Here is a 16,045-nt window from a genome sequence, read left to right as displayed (position 1 = left end):
AATAAAGCTTTCACTCACCTCATCAATCTACAATTTTTCCCGAGTCTAATAATAATAAATCTGCATGTTGTTATTCACTGACACCTTTCCTTTGCTACCTACTGCTTAGTTTCTATATGTGTCAGTCTTTACTGGTCTGGCATTCCATTCATAAAATAGCAAGCACAGTTCTGTAAGTTTCTCCCAGGTAGCAAAGCTATGCTGCAATGCACGGGACGATGGAATGCCAAATTAAAAAGAAAATGTATATGGTGAAATTATGGGATTTTACTAGTATATGACGTAAAGTCATGATTTTATGAAAGACACGGAGGCGAGTATTGCATAACTTCCTTTACTGACAACCACAGCAGCAAAGAAAAAAAAAAATGAAGATATTAACATATTGCCATAGCAACTGTCCCTCCCCACACAGTAGACCCTATATAATGTCCATGTGTCTTCATAACTTCCTCTTTCTTGGCGAATGCCACCTCTATCAGAACGACTCCTGGAACCCTCACACGGAGACCTCAGGAAAACTGCGAATCCGCAGATTCGGAAAACTGGAGAGACCACAACTACATCCTTCCTTGGAACCGAAGGTCAACAAAGGAGCCTCCTGCAAACGGAACTGCCGAACTGGAACGGGCAGAAGACACCCCATAGGAACACCTGGATGTACATCATCATTCTATTCAACCTGCAAGAGAATAAAAATTGCATGAAAGGAAATGTTCCATCCAAATTAAAATCCGCCACCTGTAAATCAATCAAATGACATCAACATGAATCATTCAAAATGACACAGTACAACCCAAATAAGCAATGAGCAATAATCCAAGGGAGGGAAAATACAAAGGGAGGGCAATACTCGCCTCCGTGTCTTTCATAAAATCATGACTTTACGTCATATACTAGTAAAATCCCATAATTTTATTCCAAGACACGGAGGCTTCATATTGCAAGTTCAAAGCTGCACAACCACGGAAGAAAAAACATGAGGAGCAGGGCGAAAGTAAAATTCCTTAAAAGTCGAAACTCGAGGCCAGTCGGCGATCTTCATAATGTCCTCCAAACGAGCTCCCGACACCAACATAGAGGTGGAAGCAGCGCTCCTAGTGGAATGAGCGGTGAATACCGAGGTATTTACCCCTGCCAAAGACATACACCACTTGACCCAACGAGCCAGTGTGGGAGTAGCCACCGGAGCAAAAGGACGCCGATAGGAGAGAAATAATTGAAAACTTTCAGGCGACCTATGCCCAGAGGTACGAGCTTCGTACTCTTGGAGACAAGCAACCGGACAAAGGTTAGGAATGGACGGAAAACTGGGATAAGATACAGAACGAATGTGGGTTTTGGTACGGCGAGAAATATTGAAAGTTACCCCATCCGGGGAAAGAGACCTGGCATCGACATCCAATGCCCTGACATCAGAAACCCTCTTGCAAGATACAAGGCAAAAGAGGGTAACCAACTTGGCAGAGAGCTGGCGAAGAGAAAGCAGAGAGTTAGACGGCCAAGCCGTGAAAAAATCCAAAACCAAGGAAACATCCCAGGTGGAAGAAAAACGTGGCCGAGGAGGCCGCGACAAACGTGAACCCTTGAGAAGGCGACAAACTAGAGGATGTTGTCCGGCAGGCCGACCCTCAAAACCCAGATGGAAAGAAGAAATTGCGAAGCGAAAAAGGTTGATGGTGCGGTACGCCTTACCTTCCTCGAATAAAGAAGTTAAAAACTCTAGAACGTCTGAAACGGGAGCTGAGCGGGGATCCAAACTCCGTGCGACGCACCAACTAGTCCATGATCCCCAGGCCGCTCTATAGGCCCTTCTGGTGCCAGGAGCCCACGACTGTTCCAAGAGTCTTCTAGCAGCGTCCGAAAGTTCCTCGCCCTGTCCGAAACGCCTGATATTCTGCAAGCCAGCAGACGGAGAGATCCCTCCAGCAATAGCGGGTGTTGTGCGCCTCCGGAGTCTAAGAGAAGCTCTGGCAGGTCCGGAAGGAACAACGGTGGTAAGATGAGAAGGTCCAGCAGGTGAGGGAACCATGACTGAGAGGTCCAGAACGGCACAATCAACACTAACTCCGCATGTTGCCAGCGCACCTGGGTCAGGACCCGTGGGATCATCGCAAACGGTGGAAATGCGTAGAGTAGAGGTCCGTGCCAATCCTGCAGGAACGCGTCCACAGCCTCTGCGTCTGGATCCGGGCGCCAACTGAAGAAACGCGGCAACTAAGTATTCAGCCGAGACGCAAACAGGTCGATACAGAACGGACCCCAGAGGGAGGAGATGTGAGAGAACACCCGACCATCTAACTTTCAGTCGCTGCCATCCCTGAGATACCGAGAGTTCCAGTCCGCTTGGATGTTCTGCAGACCAGGGAGATACTCCGCCACCACCGTCACCTGTTGATTGAGACAGAAGGACCAGAACTCCTTGGCCAAGTGAGATAACATGCTCGAATGGGTACCTCCCATGGAGTTGACATATCGGACAGCCGACACGTTGTCCATGCGTAGGCGAATGCAGGCGCTGGCACTGTGCTTGGCAAAACTGCGGATGGCAAAAGATCCGGCCAGGAGCTCCAGGGCGTTGATATGGAGTGAAGCTTCCTCCTGAGACCAGGGACCTCCAGTGGAAACTCCGTCGCAGTGGGCCCCCACCCGAGAAGGCTGGCGTCGGAGTCGATGGTGAAATCCGGACGAGGACCGCAAATCGCCTTCCCATTCCATGCCTGAAGGTTCGAGATCCACCAGCGTAACTCGTCCCGAGTCTCGGGATCCAGCGAGATCGTATCCGCGTACGAAAGAGGGAGGAGGTAGATAGCGCAGGGTAGAGGGAGATAAGAAATTAACCCATGCAACCCCCGATCCCGCTCCCAGAAGGGAGACAGGAGCAGGAGGCACAGGGAACGAACAATGAAAATGGCAGGTAAAACCTGGGGAAGCAAACCTGAATAGATATACCTTAATATAAATAAGTGTACCCCTGCGATAACCTGAATAATAATAATAAAAGAACAAACACAAAATGAACTACAATACTTCTAGTAGATGCTGCAAGATTAGAGTATACTTAGCTTGTGGCAGCAGCAAAGAAAGAGGAAGTTATGAAGACACATGGACATTATATAGGGTCTACTGTGTGGGGAGGGACAGTTGCTATGGCAATATGTTAATATCTTCATTTTTTTTTTTCTTTGCTGCTGTGGTTGTCAGTAAAGGAAGTTATGCAATATGAAGCCTCCGTGTCTTGGAATAAAATTCCTAAAATTCTGTCTAGCTGCAGTCACCACTAGGTGGAGTCAGGAACTCACAGTGAACTCAGTGACACAGTATGCAGTGCACTACAGTAATATAAGATCAATCAGCTCAAGTGCCCAGAACAACAGGCACAGTGTGCCCCATTTATGGTGCCAGGTGGGTGCCCTGTACACATTCCTGTGTTTATTGTCACAGTATATTGTACTTTATACATTGTAGCAGATCCAAGACAACTTCTTTCTCTCATCTGTAAGTGTGTTAGGCTCCACTTGGAGGCGCTGGAGAGGACTAGTCCACAAACTTCCGATGGTCTGACATCTGCCCTTTGGTGATTTTTTCTGCACATTACTCGATATGAAGATTTTGACTTTTGGAATTTACTTATTTAGAGCTTTCTCTGATCAAAACCTCAAAGGAAATGTTTTTTTGAATGAAGCTGAAGGCAGAAACATTCATCAGACTCCTGTGATGTGGTCACCGACTAGAAGAATACAGTGGTGTCACTTTACATGTTGTATGGTGCTACAAATAGGTACATATAACAGACCGAACTACAGTGCCTATATAGTAGTGTCCGCCTCGTAGCAGTGTCTATACGGTAAAACCAGCCACATTACGTGGCTTCTGCAATAGTGTCAACCGGATAAGTGTTCTGTACATGCAACCATGACAGCTATAAAGAAGCTTACATATACAACAGTACCAACCACATAAGGGTCTCCATACAATAGTGGCAACTCTACAAAAGTTCATATAAACTCTTTGACAAAAAATAATACCGCACCCTGATAGAAATGTGGGATTGCTGCAAAGCTCGGCCTGCGTTTATGTCTCAGGCAGATGCAGATATATAAATGATTACAGGTTGGTCTGATCAGACAATGGGTCTTGTCAGAAGACAGTGTAATAATGCCTCTGTACTATAAAAGGGCTCTCAGAGGCTACTTTTGGGCAGTGTACCTCTTGGTAAGAGATCGATGACTGCTAGACATGCCTCTGCGACACACTGGAAGACATTGAGAGCGGTGTATTATTGGACTGAGAGAAGTAGGATGGTCATTTTGATTTATTCTCTGCCGTCTAGTCCGTTCTGACCGAGCTGTTGGGGGTATGTCACTGTTTGTGTGGATTAAATTAAATGTTCTGGACTGACGTTCTGCTGTTTGGCCACTAGATGCCGCCGTTTCCTAGGCACAGCTGACTGACTGCATTTACATATTTCCATATTCATGAGAGGTGGGGTTGCCAGGCTGAAGGAGAAAGAGGAAGTCGCCAAATTGGAAGGACACAGAGAGGAGTGAATCCATTCACATCCAAGCGTGGGATCAACATTTTACGACCACAGCTACAGTCAAGTTAAGCTGATCTCTGTTCAGGACCCAGATTCTGCCCAGAGGACAGAGGACTTCTGTCAGGAGTGCTGATGAGAGCCGAGGAACAAACTACCTGCTCTGCGGTACCACATGTTTGTCGAATAGACTGCTTGTTCGGTTCGGAGCCATCAGCGGAGACAGAACAGACTCGGGTCGGAAAGATTGTGCACGCACCTCATTGCAATATTGGCGCCTAGAGACTAGACCAGGCCTGTAGTTAGCTAATTAGAGTCTCTGTTTTCGTGTGTCAGGCCAAAAGATGTTTCTGCTGTTCACAAAAGGACTCTATAATAAAAAGAGACATTGCAGAGTTGAGAGCTGATGGACGTCTCACCGGCTCAATCCAGCTCAGCGTTTTGCGCAGGAGTAATGCGCAGGCACGTGCCATAGGGCCAGTTACGGGAGGGGAAATATTGTAGTTTATTATAAGATTGTGAACTTTTGTGCTGCACCGCAGGCCAGCCCGTATCATACACCCACATAATTGTTCGTGACTTCGCTGTATCCTGGCGAGACCACCCCGGTACCCGGCTTACATGCTCGCCCCCACACAGCAAGTTTCCTTGGAATGTCTCCTCCAGATTACATTTCCTTGGCTGCCCGGTCACCAGATTTATCTCCAATAGAGCATTTATAGGACCAGCTGGGACGTCAGCTTCACCAATCTGAGTGTGCAGGATCTACAGGCCCAGCTGTAACATCTGTGGGCAAACGTGCTGCAGGATACCATACAGAACTGGTATGCCTCCATGCCCAGCCGCATCTGATCTTGTATCCAGGCTAGAGGCCGCATCTCATCTTGCATCCAGGCTAGAAGCCGTATCTCATCTTGTATCCAGGTTAGAGGCCGTATCTCATCTTGTATCCAGGTTTGAGGCCGTATCTCATCTTGTATCCAGGCTAGAGGCTGTATCTCATATTGTATCCAGGCTAGAGGCCGTATCTTATCTTGTATCCAGGCTAGAGGCCGTATCTCATCTTGTATCTAGGCTAGAGGCCGTATCTCATCTTGTATCCAGGCTAGATGTTGTATCTCATCTTGTATCCGGGATAGAGGTCGTATCTCATTTCGTATCCAGGCTAGAGGCCATATTTCATCTCATATCCAGGCAAGAGGCCTATCTCATCTTGTATCCACGCTAGAGGCCGTATTTCATCCTGTATCCAGGCTAGTGGCCGTATCTCATCTTGTATTACAGGCTGAACTGGATGAACAGAGGTCTTTTTTCAGCCTTATAAACTATGTTACTATTCAGGCGAGAGGCTGTATCTCATCTTGTATCCAGGCTAGAGGCCATATCTCATCTTGTATCCAGGCTAGAGGCTGTATCTCATCTGGTATCCAGGCTAGAGGCCGAATCTCATCTTGTATCCAGGCTAGATGTCGTATCTCATCTCGTATCCGGGCTAGAGGCCGTATCTCATCTCGTATCCAGGCAAGAGGCCTATCTCATCTTGTATATATGCTAAAGGCCGTATTTCATCCTGTATTCAGGCTGGTGGCCGTATCTCATCTTGTATCTGTAACATCCCAGAGTATGTCACTAAAACTCTGTCACCCTGCTATATGATGTTAAGATGTGAATGTGTTAATATCCTACAAACCGGATTCCAAAAAAGTTGGGACACTAAACAAATTGTGAATAAAAACTGAATGCAATGATGTGGAGATGGCAAATGTCAATATTTTATTTGTAATAGAACGTAGATGACAGATCAAACGTTTAATCCGAGTAAATGTTTCATTTTAAAGGAAAAATACGTTGATTCCAATTTTCACGGTGTCAACAAATCCTCAAAAAGTTGGGACAAGTAGCAATAAGAGGCTGGAAAAAGTAAATTTGAGCATAACGAAGAGCTGGAAGACCAATTAACACTAATTAGGTCAATTGGCAACATGATTGGGTATAAAAAGAGCTTCTCAGAGTGGCAGTGTCTCTCAGAAGCCAAGATGGGTAGAGGATCACCAATTCCCACAATGTTGCGCAGAAAGATAGTGGAGCAATATCAGAAAGGTGTTACCCAGCGAAAAATTGCAAAGACTTTGCATCTATCATCATCAACTGTGCATAACATCATCCGAAGATTCAGAGAATCTGGAACAATCTCTGTGCGTAAGGGTCAAGGCGGTAAAACCATACTGGATGCCCGTGATCTCCGGGCCCTTAAACGACACTGCACCACAAACAGGAATGCTACTGTAAAGGAAATCACAGAATGGGCTCAGGAATACTTCCAGAAACCATTGTCAGTGAACACAATCCACCGTGCCATCCGCCGTTGCCAGCTGAAACTCTACAGTACAAAGAAGAAGCCATTTCTAAGCAAGATCCACAAGCTCAGGCGTTTTCACTGGGCCAGGGATCATTTAAAATGGAGTGTGGCAAAATGAAAGACTGTTCTGTGGTCAGACGAGTCACGATTCGAAGTTCTTTTTGGAAATCTGGGACGCCATGTCATCCGGACCAAAGAGGACAAGGACAACCCAAGTTGTTATCAACGCTCAGTTCAGAAGCCTGCATCTCTGATGGTATGGGGTTGCATGAGTGTGTGTGGCATGGGCAGCTTGCATGTCTGGAAAGGCACCATCAATGCAGAAAAATATATTCAGGTTCTAGAACAACATATGCTCCCATCCAGACGTCATCTCTTTCAGGGAAGACCCTGCATTTTTCAACAAGATAATGCCAGACCACATTCTGCATCAATCACAACATCATGGCTGCGTAGGAGAAGGATCCGGGTACTGAAATGGCCAGTCTGCAGTCCAGATCTTTCACCTATAGAGAACATTTGGCGCATCATAAAGAGGAAGGTGCAACAAAGAAGGCCCAAGACGATTGAACAGTTAGAGGCCTGTATTAGACAAGAATGGGAGAGCATTCCTATTTCTAAACTTGAGAAACTGGTCTCCTCGGTCCCCAGACGTCTGTTGAGTGTTGTAAGAAGAAGGGGAGATGCCACACAGTGGTGAAAATGGCCTTGTCCCAACTTTTTGGGGATTTGTTGACACCATGAAATTCTGATTTAACATATTTTTCCCTTAAAATGGTACATTTTCTCAGTTTAAACTTTTGTTCCGTGATTTATGTTCTATTCTGAATAAAATATTAGAAGTTGGCACCTCCACATCATTGCATTCAGTTTTTATTCACGATTTGTATAGTGTCCCAACTTTTTTGGAATCCGGTTTGTATGTAATCTGACATTACGTTTGTGTTATCTGGATTTCCTGGTACTGTTTAATATGTATTTGCTGTAATTCTGGCTTTGATTTAGACAATTTCCTACGCCTAAAACAGGCATAGATAATGATAAATGAGACAGGCCTACCGCCACGCCACCCTTTTTTTAGACCTGGCGTGAGTTGGGAAAAGTCTCGGATTACAGCGCCAATGAGGTTAGCGCCGCAATCTGCGACAGATATACACCAAAAAGTGGTGTATACAGTATCTGTTAGTGAACAGTCCCTATGAGTCCAAGGAGGCTAGAGTGTACAGTAATTGGAACAACTTCGGTTCGGCCCAAATTTTTTCAAAACTACAGCAAACCGGACCCAAAATGACTCTCGACTGGTTCGCTCATCTCTAGTACCAGCCACATAGCAGTGCCCATACCCTAATGTCATATTCAATAGTGCCGGCAGTGTACTTGTGCTACACGACTCGCCCGGTGATCATTTAGGTCATTCCGGCCTCCACTGTTTGATTTTTTCCCCCCTTTCTTTGCCTTTAATTGATCGTTTATAACATGCAGCGATGTCAGGTCAGGATCTTCAGAAAGAAACTTGAGGAATCAGCCGTTTCTGCTTCTTTCTCTCAAACGCCTCTAAGTTACAACAATAAATACCTCCCCGGTGGACACCATTAATCTGCGGCAAATGCTCTTATCAGGTGAAATAGCCTTACCCAAGCAAATCTGATCTCCGGCAGAGCGTAATGAGTCCTGCGGGGCCCCGTCCTCTACATAAACCGCACATCATTTTTTGATGTTGCTCAGTTCATGACCAGTCAGTTCTCCCGTAGATGTTGATCGGTAACCAGGGCTCCCGAGCCACCAGGCATCAATTATTAACAGTTTGGCTGCTGTAAATATCCAGTTAATAAAGACAAGGTTAAATGGACGCTTCCCCTTTAAATGCAGCAATAAATTACTGCATCTCATTACTCCTTAGTCCTAATTCACACAACCATATTTTCGGCCCACATCCGATCCACATTTGATCGCCGACCCATTCAGCGTCAACAGATGCAGACAGCGCAGTGTGCTGCCCACCTCCTTATGACTTGTCTGTTCTGTGGACATGGATAGGGCTTTTTACAGGCGGTTGAAAAAAATGGAGGTACCGTATGCACTTGGCCAGCAGACCGCAAAACACACAAGGTCGTGTGCATGAGGCCTTATTTTCCATAGGCACATTCATGTAATTTATTGCTGGATGAAGATGTGAAAACATAACATTTCACAATTGATAAGAAGCATTTCATCTTGTGTTCTCCCAGGAAACACAGCAAAAAACATTGCATTGTAGAATATTCTTATATAAAGGAGCAGAATTATAGTAGTTATATTATTGTACATAGGAGGCAGTATTATAGTAGTTATATTCTTGTACATAGGAGCAGTATTATAGTAGTTATATTCTTGTACATAGGAGGCAGTATTATAGTAGTTATATTCTTGTATATAGGAGCAGTATTATAGTAGTTATATTCTTGTACATAGGAGGCAGTATTATAGTAGTTATATTCTTGTACATAGGAGCAGTATTATAGTAGCTATATTCTTATATAAAAGAGCAGTATTATAGTAGTTATATTCTTGTACATAGGAGCAGTATTATAGTAGTTATATTCTTGTACATAGGAGGCAGTATTATAGTAGTTATATTCTTGTACATAGGAGCAGTATTATAGTAGTTATATTCTTGTACATAGGAGCAGTATTATAGTAGTTATATTCTTGTACATAGGAGGCAGTATTATAGTAGTTATATTCTTGTACGTAGGAGCAGTATTATAGTAGTTATATTCTTGTATATAGGAGCAGTATTATACTAGTTATATTCTTGTACATAGGAGCAGTATTATAGTAGTTATATTCTTGTACATAGGAGCAGTATTATAGTAGTTATATTCTTGTACATAGGAGCAGAATTATAGTAGTTATATTATTGTACATAGAAGCAGTATTATAGTAGTTATATTCTTGTACGTAGGAGCAGTATTATAGTAGTTATATTCTTGTACATAGGAGCAGTATTATAGTAGTTATATTCTTGTACATAGGAGCAGTATTATAGTAGTTATATTCTTGTACATAGGAGGCAGTATTATAGTAGTTATATTCTTGTACATAGGAGCAGTATTATAGTAGTTATATTCTTGTACATAGGAGCAGTATTATAGTAGTTATATTCTTGTACATAGGAGCAGTATTATAGTAGTTATATTCTTATACATAGGAGGCAGTATTATAGTAGTTATATTCTTGTACATAGGAGCAGTATTATAGTAGTTATATTCTTGTACATAGGAGGCAGTATTATAGTAGTTATATTCTTGTACATAGGAGCAGTATTATAGTAGTTATATTCTTGTACACAGAGGGCAGTATTATAGTAGTTATATTCTTGTACGTAGGAGCAGTATTATAGTAGTTATATTCTTGTACATAGGAGCAGTATTATAGTAGTTATATTCTTGTACATAGGAGCAGTATTATAGTAGTTATATTCTTGTACATAGGAGGCAGTATTATAGTAGTTATATTCTTGTACATAGGAGCAGTATTATAGTAGTTATATTCTTGTACATAGGAGCAGTATTATAGTAGTTATATTCTTGTACATAGGAGCAGTATTATAGTAGTTATATTCTTATACATAGGAGGCAGTATTATAGTAGTTATATTCTTGTACATAGGAGCAGTATTATAGTAGTTATATTCTTGTACATAGGAGGCAGTATTATAGTAGTTATATTCTTGTACATAGGAGCAGTATTATAGTAGTTATATTCTTGTACATAGAAGCAGTATTATAGTAGTTATATTCTTGTATATAGGAGCAGTATTATAGTAGTTATATTCTTGTACATAGGAGCAGTATTATAGTAGTTATATTCTTGTACATAGGAGCAGTATTATAGTAGCTATATTCTTGTACATAGGAGCAGTATTATAGTAGTTATATTCTTGTACATAGGAGGCAGTATTATAGTAGTTATATTCTTGTACATAGGAGCAGTATTATAGTAGTTATATTCTTGTACATAGGAGCAGTATTATAGTAGTTATATTCTTATACATAGGAGGCAGTATTATAGTAGTTATATTCTTGTACATAGGAGCAGTATTATAGTAGTTATATTCTTGTACATAGGAGCAGTATTATAGTAGTTATATTCTTGTACATAGGAGGCAGTATTATAGTAGTTATATTCTTGTACATAGGAGCAGTATTATAGTATTTATATTCTTGTACATAGGAGTAGTATTATAGTAGTTATATTTTGTACATAGGAGAAAGTATTATAGTAGTTATATTCTTGTACATAGGAGCAGTATTATAGTAGTTATATTCTTATACATAGGAGGCAGTATTATAGTAGTTATATTCTTGTACATAGGAGCAGTATTATAGTAGTTATATTCTTGTACATAGGAGGCAGTATTATAGTAGTTATATTCTTGTACATAGGAGCAGTATTATAGTAGTTATATTCTTGTACATAGGAGCAGTATTATAGTAGTTATATTCTTGTACATAGGAGCAGTATTATAGTAGTTATATTCTTATACATAGGAGGCAGTATTATAGTAGTTATATTCTTGTACATAGGAGCAGTATTATAGTAGTTATATTCTTGTACATAGGAGCAGTATTATAGTAGTTATATTCTTGTACATAGGAGCAGTATTATAGTAGTTATATTCTTGTACATAGGAGCAGTATTATAGTAGTTATATCCTTGTACATAGGAGCAGTATTATAGTAGTTATATTCTTGTACATATGAGGCAGTATTATGATAGTTATATTCTTGTACATAGGAGCAGTATTATAGTAGTTATATTCTTGTACATAGGAGGCAGTATTATGATAGTTATATTCTTGTACATAGGAGCAGTATTATAGTAGTTATATTCTTGTACATAGGAGCAGTATTATAGTAGTTATATTCTTGTACATAGGAGCAGTATTATAGTAGTTATATTCTTGTACATAGGAGCAGTATTATAGTAGTTATATTCTTGTACATAGGAGCAGTATTATAGTAGTTATATTCTTGTACATAGGAGGCAGTATTATAGTAGTTATATTCTTGTACATAGGAGCAGTATTATAGTAGTTATATTCTTGTACATAGGAGGCAGTATTATAGTAGTTATATTCTTGTACATAGGAGGCAGTATTATAGTAGTTATATTATTGTACATAGGAGGCAGTATTATAGTAGTTATATTCTTGTACATAGGAGCAGTATTATAGTAGTTATATTCTTGTACATAGGAGCAGTATTATAGTAGTTATATTCTTATACATAGGAGGCAGTATTATAGTAGTTATATTCTTGTACATAGGAGCAGTATTATAGTAGTTATATTCTTGTACATAGGAGGCAGTATTATAGTAGTTATATTCTTGTACATAGGAGCAGTATTATAGTATTTATATTCTTGTACATAGGAGTAGTATTATAGTAGTTATATTTTTGTACATAGGAGAAAGTATTATAGTAGTTATATTCTTGTACATAGGAGCAGTATTATAGTAGTTATATTCTTGTACATAGGAGGCAGTATTATAGCAGTTATATTCTTGTACATAGGAGGCAGTATTATAGTAGTTATATTCTTGTACATAGGAGCAGTATTATAGTAGTTATATTCTTGTACATAGGAGCAGTATTATAGTAGTTATATTCTTGTACATAGGAGGCAGTATTATAGTAGTTATATTCTTGTACATAGGAGCAGTATTATAGTATTTATATTCTTGTACATAGAAGTAGTATTATAGTAGTTATATTTTTGTACATAGGAGAAAGTATTATAGTAGTTATATTCTTGTACATAGGAGCAGTATTATAGTAGTTATATTCTTGTACATAGGAGCAGTATTATAGTAGTTATATTCTTGTACATAGGAGCAGTATTATAGTAGTTATATCCTTGTACATAGGAGCAGTATTATAGTAGTTATATTCTTGTACATAGGAGCAGTATTATAGTAGTTATATTCTTGTACATAGGAGGCAGTATTATAGTAGTTATATTCTTGTACATAGGAGCAGTATTATAGTAGTTATATTCTTGTACATAGGAGCAGTATTATAGTAGTTATATTCTTGTACATAGGAGCAGTATTATAGTAGTTATATTCTTATACATAGGAGGCAGTATTATAGTAGTTATATTCTTGTACATAGGAGCAGTATTATAGTAGTTATATTCTAGTACATAGGAGCAGTATTATAGTAGTTATATTCTTGTACATAGGAGCAGTATTATAGTAGTTATATTCTTGTACATAGGAGCAGTATTATAGTAGTTATATCCTTGTACATAGGAGCAGTATTATAGTAGTTATATTCTTGTACATATGAGGCAGTATTATGATAGTTATATTCTTGTACATAGGAGCAGTATTATAGTAGTTATATTCTTGTACATAGGAGGCAGTATTATGATAGTTATATTCTTGTACATAGGAGCAGTATTATAGTAGTTATATTCTTGTACATAGGAGCAGTATTATAGTAGTTATATTCTTGTACATAGGAGCAGTATTATAGTAGTTATATTCTTGTACATAGGAGCAGTATTATAGTAGTTATATTCTTGTACATAGGAGCAGTATTATAGTAGTTATATTCTTGTACATAGGAGCAGTATTATAGTAGTTATATTCTTGTACATAGGAGCAGTATTATAGTAGTTATATTCTTATACATAGGAGGCAGTATTATAGTAGTTATATTCTTGTACATAGGAGCAGTATTATAGTATTTATATTCTTGTACATAGGAGTAGTATTATAGTAGTTATATTTTTGTACATAGGAGAAAGTATTATAGTAGTTATATTCTTGTACATAGGAGCAGTATTATAGTAGTTATATTTTTGTACATAGGAGAAAGTATTATAGTAGTTATATTCTTGTACATAGGAGCAGTATTATAGTAGTTATATTCTTGTACATAGGAGGCAGTATTATAGTAGTTATATTCTTGTACATAGGAGCAGTATTATAGTAGTTATATTCTTGTACATAGGAGCAGTATTATAGTAGTTATATTCTTGTACATAGGAGCAGTATTATAGTAGTTATATTCTTGTACATAGGAGGCAGTATTATAGTAGTTATATTCTTGTACATAGGAGCAGTATTATAGTATTTATATTCTTGTACATAGGAGTAGTATTATAGTAGTTATATTTTTGTACATAGGAGAAAGTATTATAGTAGTTATATTCTTGTACATAGGAGCAGTATTATAGTAGTTATATTCTTGTACATAGGAAGCAGTATTATAGCAGTTATATTCTTGTACATAGGAGGCAGTATTATAGTAGTTATATTCTTGTACATAGGAGCAGTATTATAGTAGTTATATTCTTGTACATAGGAGCAGTATTATAGTAGTTATATTCTTGTACATAGGAGGCAGTATTATAGTAGTTATATTCTTGAACATAGGAGCAGTATTATAGTATTTATATTCTTGTACATAGAAGTAGTATTATAGTAGTTATATTTTTGTACATAGGAGAAAGTATTATAGTAGTTATATTCTTGTACATAGGAGCAGTATTATAGTAGTTATATTCTTGTACATAGGAGCAGTATTATAGTATTTATATTCTTGTACATAGGAGCAGTATTATAGTATTTATATTCTTGTACATAGGAGTAGTATTATAGTAGTTATATTTTTGTACATAGGAGAAAGTATTATAGTAGTTATATTCTTGTACATAGGAGCAGTATTATAGTAGTTATATTCTTATACATAGGAGGCAGTATTATAGTAGTTATATTCTTGTACATAGGAGCAGTATTATAGTAGTTATATTCTTGTAAATAGGAGGCAGTATTATAGTAGTTATATTCTTGTACATAGGAGCAGTATTATAGTAGTTATATTCTTGTACATAGGAGCAGTATTATAGTAGTTATATTCTTATACATAGGAGGCAGTATTATAGTAGTTATATTCTTGTACATAGGAGGCAGTATTATAGTAGTTATATTCTTGTACATAGGAGCAGTATTATAGTATTTATATTCTTGTACATAGGAGTAGTATTATAGTAGTTATATTTTGTACATAGGAGAAAGTATTATAGTAGTTATATTCTTGTACATAGGAGCAGTATTATAGTAGTTATATTCTTATACATAGGAGGCAGTATTATAGTAGTTATATTCTTGTACATAGGAGCAGTATTATAGTAGTTATATTCTTGTACATAGGAGGCAGTATTATAGTAGTTATATTCTTGTACATAGGAGCAGTATTATAGTAGTTATATTCTTGTACATAGGAGCAGTATTATAGTAGTTATATTCTTGTACATAGGAGCAGTATTATAGTAGTTATATTCTTATACATAGGAGGCAGTATTATAGTAGTTATATTCTTGTACATAGGAGCAGTATTATAGTAGTTATATTCTTGTACATAGGAGCAGTATTATAGTAGTTATATTCTTGTACATAGGAGCAGTATTATAGTAGTTATATTCTTGTACATAGGAGCAGTATTATAGTAGTTATATCCTTGTACATAGGAGCAGTATTATAGTAGTTATATTCTTGTACATATGAGGCAGTATTATGATAGTTATATTCTTGTACATAGGAGCAGTATTATAGTAGTTATATTCTTGTACATAGGAGGCAGTATTATGATAGTTATATTCTTGTACATAGGAGCAGTATTATAGTAGTTATATTCTTGTACATAGGAGCAGTATTATAGTAGTTATATTCTTGTACATAGGAGCAGTATTATAGTAGTTATATTCTTGTACATAGGAGCAGTATTATAGTAGTTATATTCTTGTACATAGGAGCAGTATTATAGTAGTTATATTCTTGTACATAGGAGGCAGTATTATAGTAGTTATATTCTTGTACATAGGAGCAGTATTATAGTAGTTATATTCTTGTACATAGGAGGCAGTATTATAGTAGTTATATTCTTGTACATAGGAGGCAGTATTATAGTAGTTATATTTTTGTACATAGGAGAAAGTATTATAGTAGTTATATTCTTGTACATAGGAGCAGTATTATAGTAGTTATATTCTTATACATAGGAGGCAGTATTATAGTAGTTATATTCTTGTACATAGGAGCAGTATTATAGTAGTTATATTCTTGTACATAGGAGCAGTATTATAGTAGTTATATTC

General features: G+C 38.2%; 1 long non-coding RNA gene across 1 annotated transcript; it reads right to left on the bottom strand.

The window, feature by feature from the left end:
• Window positions 1-387: 387 nt before the first annotated feature.
• LOC120993175 lies at window positions 388-6,423 on the bottom strand. Its single transcript, XR_005777151.1, has 3 exons — window positions 6,412-6,423; window positions 4,899-4,905; window positions 388-521 (listed from the first exon to the last, which is right to left on the bottom strand). It is a non-coding gene; the product is annotated as an uncharacterized LOC120993175 (long non-coding RNA).
• Window positions 6,424-16,045: the final 9,622 nt, after the last annotated feature.

This window comes from Bufo bufo, chromosome 3, assembly GCF_905171765.1.
Source record: "Bufo bufo chromosome 3, aBufBuf1.1, whole genome shotgun sequence".
Classification (NCBI taxonomy): domain Eukaryota; kingdom Metazoa; phylum Chordata; class Amphibia; order Anura; family Bufonidae; genus Bufo; species Bufo bufo.
Note: the sequence above shows the minus strand (reverse complement) of the source record. Positions and strands in the feature narration are given on the sequence as shown.